We start from the raw sequence: 12,360 nt of genomic DNA on the forward strand, positions 1-12,360 counted from the left end.
AGAGTGATGAAGTCACAATGCCCCCGTAGGCAGATGACAGACAAGGGCCTGTCTCCTCGGTGACCAGTGCAGTTATGATATCACAATGCCCCTTAGACAGATCACAGACAAGGGAATGCCACCTGGGTGACCAGTGCAGAATTATGATGTCAAAATGCCCCCTTAGGCAGACCACACGCAAGGGCCAGTCACCTGGGTGCCCAGGGCACAGATATGATGTCACAATGCCCCCTTATGCAGATCAAAGACAAGTGCCTGTCACCTGGGTGACCAGTGCAAAGTTATGATATCACAATGCCCACTAAGGCAGATGACAGACTAGGGCCTGATGCTTGGGTGACCAGTGCAGAGTTATGATGTCACATTTCCCCCTTTGGCAGATCACAGACAAGGGCCTGTCTCCTGGGTACCCAGTGCAGGGTTATGATGTCTCAATGGCCCCATAGAGAGATCACAGGCAAGGGCTTGTCACCTGGGTGCACAGTGCAGAGTTATGATTTCACAATGCCCCCTTAGTCAGATCAAAGACAGGGGTCTGTCACCTGGGTGACCAGTGCAGAGTGATGATATCACAATGAACACTAAGGCAGATGACAGACTAGGGCCTGGCGCTTGGGTGACCATTGCAGAGTTATGAGGTCACATTTCCCCGTTAGGCAGATCACAGACAAGGGCCTGTCTCCTGGGTACCCAGTGCAGGGTTATGATGTCACAATGTCCCCTTAGGCGGATCACAGACAAGGGCTTGTCACCTGGGTGCCCAGTGCAGAGTTATGATGTCACAATGCCCCCTTAGGCAGATCATAGACAAGGGCAAGTGACCTGGTTGACCAGTGCAGAGTTATGATGTCACAATGACCCCTTAGGCAGATCACAGAGAAGCGCCTGTCACCTGCGTGCCCAGTGCAGATTTATGACGTCACAATGCCCCCTTAGGCAGATCACAGACAAGGGTCTCTCACCTTGGTTACCAGTGCAGTGTTATAATGTCACAATGCCCCCTTAGGAAGATGACAGACAAGGGTCTGTCACCTGGGTGCCCAGTGCAGTGTTATGATGTCACAATGCCCCCTTAGGCAGATCACACACAAGGGCCTGTCACCTGGGTCACCAGTGCAGATTTATGAAGTCACAATGCCCCCTTAGGCATACCACAGGCAAGGGCTTGTCACCTGGGTGACCAGGGTAGGGATATGATGTCACAATGTCCCTAAGGCAGATCAAAGACAAGTGCCTGTCACCTGGGTACCCAGAGCACAGTTATGATGTCACAATGACCCCTTAGGCAGATCACAGACAAGGGCCTGTCACCTGGCTGACCAGTGCAGAGTTATGAAGTCACAATGCCCCCTTAGGCTGATCACAGGCATGCGCCTGTCAGCTGCATGCCCAGTGCAGAGTTTTGATGTCACAATGCTCCCTTAGGCAGATCAGAGACAAGGGCCTGTCACCTGGGTGACCAGTGCAGAGTTATGATGTCACAATGCCCCCTTAGGCAGATCACAGACAAGGACCTGTCACCTGGGTGCCCAGTGCAGAGATAGGATGTCACAATAACCCCTAAGGCTGATCAAAGACCAGGGCCTGTCTCCTGGGTGCCCAATTCAGAGTTACGATATCACAATTCCACCTTCAGCAGAAAACAGACAAGGGCTTGTCACCTGGGTGCACAGTGCAGACTTACGATGTCACAATTCCCGCGTAAGCAGATAACAAACAAGGGTCTGTCACCTGGGTGACAAGTGCAGAGTTATGAAGTCACAATGCCCCCGTAGGCAGATGACAGACAAGGGCCTGTCTCCTCGGTGACCAGTGCAGAGTTATGATATCACAATGCCCCTTAGACAGATCACAGACAAGGGAATGCCACCTGGGTGACCAGTGCAGAATTATGATGTCAAAATGCCCCCTTAGGCAGACCACACGCAAGGGCCAGTCACCTGGGTGCCCAGGGCACAGATATGATGTCACAATGCCCCCTTATGCAGATCAAAGACAAGTGCCTGTCACCTGGGTGACCAGTGCAAAGTTATGATATCACAATGCCCACTAAGGCAGATGACAGACTAGGGCCTGATGCTTGGGTGACCAGTGCAGAGTTATGATGTCACATTTCCCCCTTTGGCAGATCACAGACAAGGGCCTGTCTCCTGGGTACCCAGTGCAGGGTTATGATGTCTCAATGGCCCCATAGAGAGATCACAGGCAAGGGCTTGTCACCTGGGTGCCCAGTGCAGAGTTATGATTTCACAATGCCCCCTTAGTCAGATCAAAGACAAGGGTCTGACACCTGGGTGACCAGTGCAGAGTGATGATATCACAATGAACACTAAGGCAGATGACAGACTAGGGCCTGGCGCTTGGGTGACCATTGCAGAGTTATGAGGTCACATTTCCCCGTTAGGCAGATCACAGAGAAGGGCCTGTCTCCTGGGTACCCAGTGCAGGGTTATGATGTCACAATGTCCCATTAGGCGGATCACAGACAAGGGCTTGTCACCTGGGTGCCCAGTGCAGAGTTATGATGTCACAATGCCCCCTTAGGCAGATCATACACAAGGGCAAGTGACCTGGTTGACCAGTGCAGAGTTATGATGTCACAATGACCCCTTAGGCAGATCACAGAGAAGCGCCTGTCACCTGCGTGCCCAGTGCAGATTTATGACGTCACAATGCCCCCTTAGGCAGATCACAGACAAGGGTCTCTCACCTTGGTTACCAGTGCAGTGTTATAATGTCACAATGCCCCCTTAGGAAGATGACAGACAAGGGTCTGTCACCTGGGTGCCCAGTGCAGTGTTATGATGTCACAATGCCCCCTTAGGCAGATCACACACAAGGGCCTGTCACCTGGGTCACCAGTGCAGATTTATGAAGTCACAATGCCCCCTTAGGCATACCACAGGCAAGGGCTTGTCACCTGGGTGACCAGGGTAGGGATATGATGTCACAATGTCCCTAAGGCAGATCAAAGACAAGTGCCTGTCACCTGGGTACCCAGAGCACAGTTATGATGTCACAATGACCCCTTAGGCAGATCACAGACAAGGGCCTGTCACCTGGCTGACCAGTGCAGAGTTATGAAGTCACAATGCCCCCTTAGGCTGATCACAGGCATGCGCCTGTCAGCTGCATGCCCAGTGCAGAGTTTTGATGTCACAATGCTCCCTTAGGCAGATCAGAGACAAGGGCCTGTCACCTGGGTGACCAGTGCAGAGTTATGATGTCACAATGCCCCCTTAGGCAGATCACAGACAAGGACCTGTCACCTGGGTGCCCAGTGCAGAGATAGGATGTCACAATAACCCCTAAGGCTGATCAAAGACCAGGGCCTGTCTCCTGGGTGCCCAATTCAGAGTTACGATATCACAATTCCACCTTCAGCAGAAAACAGACAAGGGCTTGTCACCTGGGTGCACAGTGCAGACTTACGATGTCACAATTCCCGCGTAAGCAGATAACAAACAAGGGTCTGTCACCTGGGTGACAAGTGCAGAGTTATGAAGTCACAATGCCCCCGTAGGCAGATGACAGACAAGGGCCTGTCTCCTCGGTGACCAGTGCAGAGTTATGATATCACAATGCCCCTTAGACAGATCACAGACAAGGGAATGCCACCTGGGTGACCAGTGCAGAATTATGATGTCAAAATGCCCCCTTAGGCAGACCACACGCAAGGGCCAGTCACCTGGGTGCCCAGGGCACAGATATGATGTCACAATGCCCCCTTATGCAGATCAAAGACAAGTGCCTGTCACCTGGGTGACCAGTGCAAAGTTATGATATCACAATGCCCACTAAGGCAGATGACAGACTAGGGCCTGATGCTTGGGTGACCAGTGCAGAGTTATGATGTCACATTTCCCCCTTTGGCAGATCACAGACAAGGGCCTGTCTCCTGGGTACCCAGTGCAGGGTTATGATGTCTCAATGGCCCCATAGAGAGATCACAGGCAAGGGCTTGTCACCTGGGTGCCCAGTGCAGAGTTATGATTTCACAATGCCCCCTTAGTCAGATCAAAGACAAGGGTCTGACACCTGGGTGACCAGTGCAGAGTGATGATATCACAATGAACACTAAGGCAGATGACAGACTAGGGCCTGGCGCTTGGGTGACCATTGCAGAGTTATGAGGTCACATTTCCCCGTTAGGCAGATCACAGAGAAGGGCCTGTCTCCTGGGTACCCAGTGCAGGGTTATGATGTCACAATGTCCCATTAGGCGGATCACAGACAAGGGCTTGTCACCTGGGTGCCCAGTGCAGAGTTATGATGTCACAATGCCCCCTTAGGCAGATCATAGACAAGGGCAAGTGACCTGGTTGACCAGTGCAGAGTTATGATGTCACAATGACCCCTTAGGCAGATCACAGAGAAGCGCCTGTCACCTGCGTGCCCAGTGCAGATTTATGACGTCACAATGCCCCCTTAGGCAGATCACAGACAAGGGTCTCTCACCTTGGTTACCAGTGCAGTGTTATAATGTCACAATGCCCCCTTAGGAAGATGACAGACAAGGGTCTGTCACCTGGGTGCCCAGTGCAGTGTTATGATGTCACAATGCCCCCTTAGGCAGATCACACACAAGGGCCTGTCACCTGGGTCACCAGTGCAGATTTATGAAGTCACAATGCCCCCTTAGGCATACCACAGGCAAGGGCTTGTCACCTGGGTGACCAGGGTAGGGATATGATGTCACAATGTCCCTAAGGCAGATCAAAGACAAGTGCCTGTCACCTGGGTACCCAGAGCACAGTTATGATGTCACAATGACCCCTTAGGCAGATCACAGACAAGGGCCTGTCACCTGGCTGACCAGTGCAGAGTTATGAAGTCACAATGCCCCCTTAGGCTGATCACAGGCATGCGCCTGTCAGCTGCATGCCCAGTGCAGAGTTTTGATGTCACAATGCTCCCTTAGGCAGATCAGAGACAAGGGCCTGTCACCTGGGTGACCAGTGCAGAGTTATGATGTCACAATGCCCCCTTAGGCAGATCACAGACAAGGACCTGTCACCTGGGTGCCCAGTGCAGAGATAGGATGTCACAATAACCCCTAAGGCTGATCAAAGACCAGGGCCTGTCTCCTGGGTGCCCAATTCAGAGTTACGATATCACAATTCCACCTTCAGCAGAAAACAGACAAGGGCTTGTCACCTGGGTGCACAGTGCAGACTTACGATGTCACAATTCCCGCGTAAGCAGATAACAAACAAGGGTCTGTCACCTGGGTGACAAGTGCAGAGTTATGAAGTCACAATGCCCCCGTAGGCAGATGACAGACAAGGGCCTGTCTCCTCGGTGACCAGTGCAGAGTTATGATATCACAATGCCCCTTAGACAGATCACAGACAAGGGAATGCCACCTGGGTGACCAGTGCAGAATTATGATGTCAAAATGCCCCCTTAGGCAGACCACACGCAAGGGCCAGTCACCTGGGTGCCCAGGGCACAGATATGATGTCACAATGCCCCCTTATGCAGATCAAAGACAAGTGCCTGTCACCTGGGTGACCAGTGCAAAGTTATGATATCACAATGCCCACTAAGGCAGATGACAGACTAGGGCCTGATGCTTGGGTGACCAGTGCAGAGTTATGATGTCACATTTCCCCCTTTGGCAGATCACAGACAAGGGCCTGTCTCCTGGGTACCCAGTGCAGGGTTATGATGTCTCAATGGCCCCATAGAGAGATCACAGGCAAGGGCTTGTCACCTGGGTGCCCAGTGCAGAGTTATGATTTCACAATGCCCCCTTAGTCAGATCAAAGACAAGGGTCTGACACCTGGGTGACCAGTGCAGAGTGATGATATCACAATGAACACTAAGGCAGATGACAGACTAGGGCCTGGCGCTTGGGTGACCATTGCAGAGTTATGAGGTCACATTTCCCCGTTAGGCAGATCACAGACAAGGGCCTGTCTCCTGGGTACCCAGTGCAGGGTTATGATGTCACAATGTCCCATTAGGCGGATCACAGACAAGGGCTTGTCACCTGGGTGCCCAGTGCAGAGTTATGATGTCACAATGCCCCCTTAGGCAGATCATAGACAAGGGCAAGTGACCTGGTTGACCAGTGCAGAGTTATGATGTCACAATGACCCCTTAGGCAGATCACAGAGAAGCGCCTGTCACCTGCGTGCCCAGTGCAGATTTATGACGTCACAATGCCCCCTTAGGCAGATCACAGACAAGGGTCTCTCACCTTGGTTACCAGTGCAGTGTTATAATGTCACAATGCCCCCTTAGGAAGATGACAGACAAGGGTCTGTCACCTGGGTGCCCAGTGCAGTGTTATGATGTCACAATGCCCCCTTAGGCAGATCACACACAAGGGCCTGTCACCTGGGTCACCAGTGCAGATTTATGAAGTCACAATGCCCCCTTAGGCATACCACAGGCAAGGGCTTGTCACCTGGGTGACCAGGGTAGGGATATGATGTCACAATGTCCCTAAGGCAGATCAAAGACAAGTGCCTGTCACCTGGGTACCCAGAGCACAGTTATGATGTCACAATGACCCCTTAGGCAGATCACAGACAAGGGCCTGTCACCTGGCTGACCAGTGCAGAGTTATGAAGTCACAATGCCCCCTTAGGCTGATCACAGGCATGCGCCTGTCAGCTGCATGCCCAGTGCAGAGTTTTGATGTCACAATGCTCCCTTAGGCAGATCAGAGACAAGGGCCTGTCACCTGGGTGACCAGTGCAGAGTTATGATGTCACAATGCCCCCTTAGGCAGATCACAGACAAGGACCTGTCACCTGGGTGCCCAGTGCAGAGATAGGATGTCACAATAACCCCTAAGGCTGATCAAAGACCAGGGCCTGTCTCCTGGGTGCCCAATTCAGAGTTACGATATCACAATTCCACCTTCAGCAGAAAACAGACAAGGGCTTGTCACCTGGGTGCACAGTGCAGACTTACGATGTCACAATTCCCGCGTAAGCAGATAACAAACAAGGGTCTGTCACCTGGGTGACAAGTGCAGAGTTATGAAGTCACAATGCCCCCGTAGGCAGATCACAGACAAGGGCCTGTCTCCTCGGTGACCAGTGCAGAGTTATGATATCACAATGCCCCTTAGACAGATCACAGACAAGGGAATGCCACCTGGGTGACCAGTGCAGAATTATGATGTCAAAATGCCCCCTTAGGCAGACCACACGCAAGGGCCAGTCACCTGGGTGCCCAGGGCACAGATATGATGTCACAATGCCCCCTTATGCAGATCAAAGACAAGTGCCTGTCACCTGGGTGACCAGTGCAAAGTTATGATATCACAATGCCCACTAAGGCAGATGACAGACTAGGGCCTGATGCTTGGGTGACCAGTGCAGAGTTATGATGTCACATTTCCCCCTTTGGCAGATCACAGACAAGGGCCTGTCTCCTGGGTACCCAGTGCAGGGTTATGATGTCTCAATGGCCCCATAGAGAGATCACAGGCAAGGGCTTGTCACCTGGGTGCCCAGTGCAGAGTTATGATTTCACAATGCCCCCTTAGTCAGATCAAAGACAAGGGTCTGTCACCTGGGTGACCAGTGCAGAGTGATGATATCACAATGAACACTAAGGCAGATGACAGACTAGGGCCTGGCGCTTGGGTGACCATTGCAGAGTTATGAGGTCACATTTCCCCGTTAGGCAGATCACAGAGAAGGGCCTGTCTCCTGGGTACCCAGTGCAGGGTTATGATGTCACAATGTCCCATTAGGCGGATCACAGACAAGGGCTTGTCACCTGGGTGCCCAGTGCAGAGTTATGATGTCACAATGACCCCTTAGGCAGATCACAGACAAGCGCCTGTCACCTGCGTGCCCAGTGCAGATTTATGACGTCACAATGCCCCCTTAGGCAGATCACAGACAAGGGTCTCTCACCTTGGTTACCAGTGCCGTGTTATAATGTCACAATGCCCCCTTAGGAAGATGACAGACAAGGGTCTGTCACCTGGGTGCCCAGTGCAGTGTTATGATGTCACAATGCCCCCTTAGGCAGATCACACACAAGGGCCTGTCACCTGGGTCACCAGTGCAGATTTATGAAGTCACAATGCCCCCTTAGGTATACCACAGGCAAGGGCTTGTCACCTGAGTGACCAGGGTAGGGATATGATGTCACAATGTCCCTAAGGCAGATCAAAGACAAGTGCCTGTCACCTGGGTACCCAGAGCACAGTTATGATGTCACAATGACCCCTTAGGCAGATCACAGACAAGGGCCTGTCACCTGGCTGACCAGTGCAGAGTTATGAAGTCACAATGCCCCCTTAGGCAGATCACAGGCATGCGCCTGTCAGCTGCATGCCCAGTGCAGAGTTTTGATGTCACAATGCTCCCTTAGGCAGATCAGAGACAAGGGCCTGTCACCTGGGTGACCAGTGCAGAGTTATGATGTCACAATGCCCCCTTAGGCAGATCACCGACAAGGACCTGTCACCTGGGTGCCCAGTGCAGAGATAGGATGTCACAATAACCCCTAAGGCTGATCAAAGACCAGGGCCTGTCTCCTGGGTGCCCAATTCAGAGTTACGATATCACAATTCCACCTTAAGCAGAAAACAGACAAGGGCTTTTCACCTGGGTGCACAGTGCAGACTTACGATGTCACAATTCCCGCGTAAGCAGATAACAAACAAGGGTCTGTCACCTGGGTGACAAGTGCAGAGTGATGAAGTCACAATGCCCCCGTAGGCAGATGACAGACAAGGGCCTGTCTCCTCGGTGACCAGTGCAGAGTTATGATATCACAATGCCCCTTAGACAGATCACAGACAAGGGAATGCCACCTGGGTGACCAGTGCAGAATTATGATGTCAAAATGCCCCCATAGGCAGACCACACGCAAGGGCCAGTCACCTGGGTGCCCAGGGCACAGATATGATGTCACAATGCCCCCTTATGCAGATCAAAGACAAGGGCCTGTCACCTGGGTTACCAGTGCAAAGTTATGATATCACAATGCCCACTAAGGCAGATGACAGACTAGGGCCTGATGCTTGGGTGACCAGTGCAGAGTTATGATGTCACATTTCCCCCTTTGGCAGATCACAGACAAGTGCCTGTCTCCTGGGTACCCAGTGCAGGGTTATGATGTCTCAATGGCCCCATAGAGAGATCACAGGCAAGGGCTTGTCACCTGGGTGCCCAGTGCAGAGTTATGATTTCACAATGCCCCCTTAGTCAGATCAAAGACAAGGGTCTGTCACCTGGGTGACCAGTGCAGAGTGATGATATCACAATGAACACTAAGGCAGATCAGAGACAAGGGCCTGTCACCTGGGTGACCAGTGCAGAGTTATGATGTCACAATGCCCCCTTAGGCAGATCACAGAAAAGGGTCTGTCACCTGTGTGCCCAGTACAGAGTTATGATGTCACAATGCACCCTTAGGCAGATCACAGACAAGGGCCTGACACATGGGTGCCCAGTGCAGAGTTATGATTTCACAATGCCCCCTTAGTCAGATCAAAGACAAGGGTCTGTCACCTGGGTGACCAGTGCAGAGTTACGATATCACAATGCCCCATAGGAAGATCACAGACAAGAGTTTTTCACCTCGGTGACCAGAGAGGAGTTATGATGTCACAATCGCCCCCTTAGGCAGATCACGGACAAAGGCCTGTCACCTGGGTGACCAGTGCAGAGTTATGATATCACACTGCCCCCTTAGGCAGATCACAGACAAGGGCCTGTGACCTGATAGACCAGTTCAGGTTTATGATGTCACAATGACCCCTTAGGCAGATCACAGACAAGCGCCTGTCACGTGCGTGCCCAGTGCAGAGTTATGATGTCACAATGCACCCATAGGCAGATCACAGACAAGGGTCTGCCACCTGGGTGACCAGTGCAGGGTTTTGATGTCACAATGCCCCCTCAGGCACGTCACAGACAAGGGCCTGTCACCTGGGTGCCCACTGCTGGGTTATGATGTCACAATGTCCCCTTAGGGAGGTCACAGGAAAGGGTCTCTCACTTTGGTGACCCGAACGGAGTTATGGTGTCACAATGCCCCCTTAGGCAGATCACAGACAAGGGTATGTCACCTTTGTGACCTGTGCAGATTTTTGATGTCACAATGCCCCTTCAGGCAGATCACAGACAATGGTCTCTCACCTCGGTGACCAGTGCAAAGTTATGAAGTCACATTGCCCCTTTCGGCAGATCATAGAAATGGGTCTGTCACCTGGGTGACCAGTACAGAGTTATGACGTCACAATGCACCCTTAGGCAGAGCACAGACAACGGTCTGTCAAATGGGTGACCAGTGCAGACTTATGATGTCACAATGACACCTTAGGCACATCAGAGGCAAGGGCATGTCACCTGGGTGACCAGTGCAGAGTTATGATGTCACAATACCCTATTAGGCAGATCACAGACAAGGGTCTGTCACCTGGGTGACCAGTGCAGAGTTATGATGTCACAATGCCCCCGTATGAATATCAGAGACAAGGGCCTGTCCCCTGGGTGCCCAGTTCAGAGTTATGATGTCACAATGCCCCCTTAGGCAGATCACTGACAGGGGTCTCTCATGTTAGTGACCAGAGCAGAGTTATGATGTCACAATGCCCCCTTACAGAGATCACAGACAAGAGTCTATCTCCTGGGTGACCAGTGCAGAGTTATGATGTCACAATGCCCCCTTAGGCAGATCAAAGACAAGGGCGTGTCAATTGGGAACGCGGTGCAGAGTTATGATGTCACAATGCCCCTAAAGGCAGATCACAGACAAGGGCGTGTCACCAGGGTGACCAGTGCAGAGTTATGATGTCACATTTCCCCCTTTGGCAGATCACAGACAAGGGCCTGTCTCCTGGTTACCCAGTGCAGGGTTATGATGTCTCAATGGCCCCATAGAGAGATCACAGGCAAGGGCTTGTCACCTGGGTGCCCAGTGCAGAGTTATGATTTCACAATGCCCCCTTAGTCAGATCAAAGACAAGGGTCTGTCACCTGGGTGACCAGTGCAGAGTGATGATATCACAATGAACACTAAGGCAGATGACAGACTAGGGCCTAGCGCTTGGGTGACCACTGCAGAGTTATGAGGTCACATTTCCCCGTTAGGCAGATCACAGACAAGGGCCTGTCTCCTGGGTACCCAGTGCAGGGTTATGATGTCACAATGTACCCTTAGGCGGATCACAGACAAGGGCTTGTCACCTGGGTGCCCAGTGCAGAGTTATGATGTCACAATGCCCCCTTAGGCAGATCATGGACAAGAGCAAGTGACCTGGTTGACCAGTGCAGAGTTATGATGTCACAATGACCCCTTAGGCAGATCACAGACAAGCGCCTGTCACCTGCGTGCCCAGTGCAGATTTATGACGTCACAATGCCCCCTTAGGCAGATCACAGACAAGGGTCTCTCACCTTGGTTACCAGTGCAGTGTTATAATGTCACAATGCCCCCTTAGGAAGATGACAGACAAGGGTCTGTCACCTGGGTGCCCAGTGCAGTGTTATGATGTCACAATGCCCCCTTAGGCAGATGAAACACAAGGGCCTGTCCTCTGGGTCACCAGTGCAGATTTTTGAAGTCACAATGCCCCCTTAGGCAGACCACAGGCAAGGGCTTGTCACCTGGGTGACCAGGGTAGGGATATGATGTCACAATGTCCCTAAGGCAGATCAAAGACAAGTGCCTGTCACCTGGGTACCCAGAGCACAGTTATGATGTCACAATGACCCCTTAGGCAGATCACAGACAAGGGCCTGTCACCTGGCTGACCAGTGCAAAGTTATGAAGTCACAATGCCCCCTTAGGCAGATCACAGACAAGGGTCTGTCACCGGGGTGACCAGTGCAGAGTTATGATGTCACAATGCCCACTTAGGCAGATCACAGAAAAGGGTCTGTCACCTGGGTGACCAATGCAGAGCTATGATGTCACAATGCCTCCTTAGGCATATCAGAGACAATGCTCTGTCACCTTGGTGACCAGTGGGGCGTTATGATGTCACAATTCCCCCTAAGGCAGATCACAGACAAGGGTCTTTCACCTGTGTGACCAGTGCAGTGTTAGGATGTCACAATGACCCCTTTGGCAGATCACAGACAAGGGTCTGCCACGTGGGTGACCAGGGCAGAGTTATGATGTCACAATGCCCCCTTAGGCAGATCACAGACAAGGACCTGTCACCTGGGTGCCCAGTGCAGAGATAGGATGTCACAATAACCCCTAAGGCTGATCAAAGACCAGGGCCTGTCACCTGGGTGCCCAATTCAGAGTTACGATATCACAATTCCACCTTAAGCAGAAAACAGACAAGGGCTTGTCACCTGGGTGCACAGTGCAGACTTACGATGTCACAATTCCCGCGTAAGCAGATAACAAACAAGGGTCTGTCA

The sequence above is a fragment of the Gorilla gorilla genome, chromosome 23 (genome assembly GCF_029281585.2).
Source record: "Gorilla gorilla gorilla isolate KB3781 chromosome 23, NHGRI_mGorGor1-v2.1_pri, whole genome shotgun sequence".
NCBI classification, from domain to species: Eukaryota; Metazoa; Chordata; class Mammalia; order Primates; family Hominidae; genus Gorilla; species Gorilla gorilla.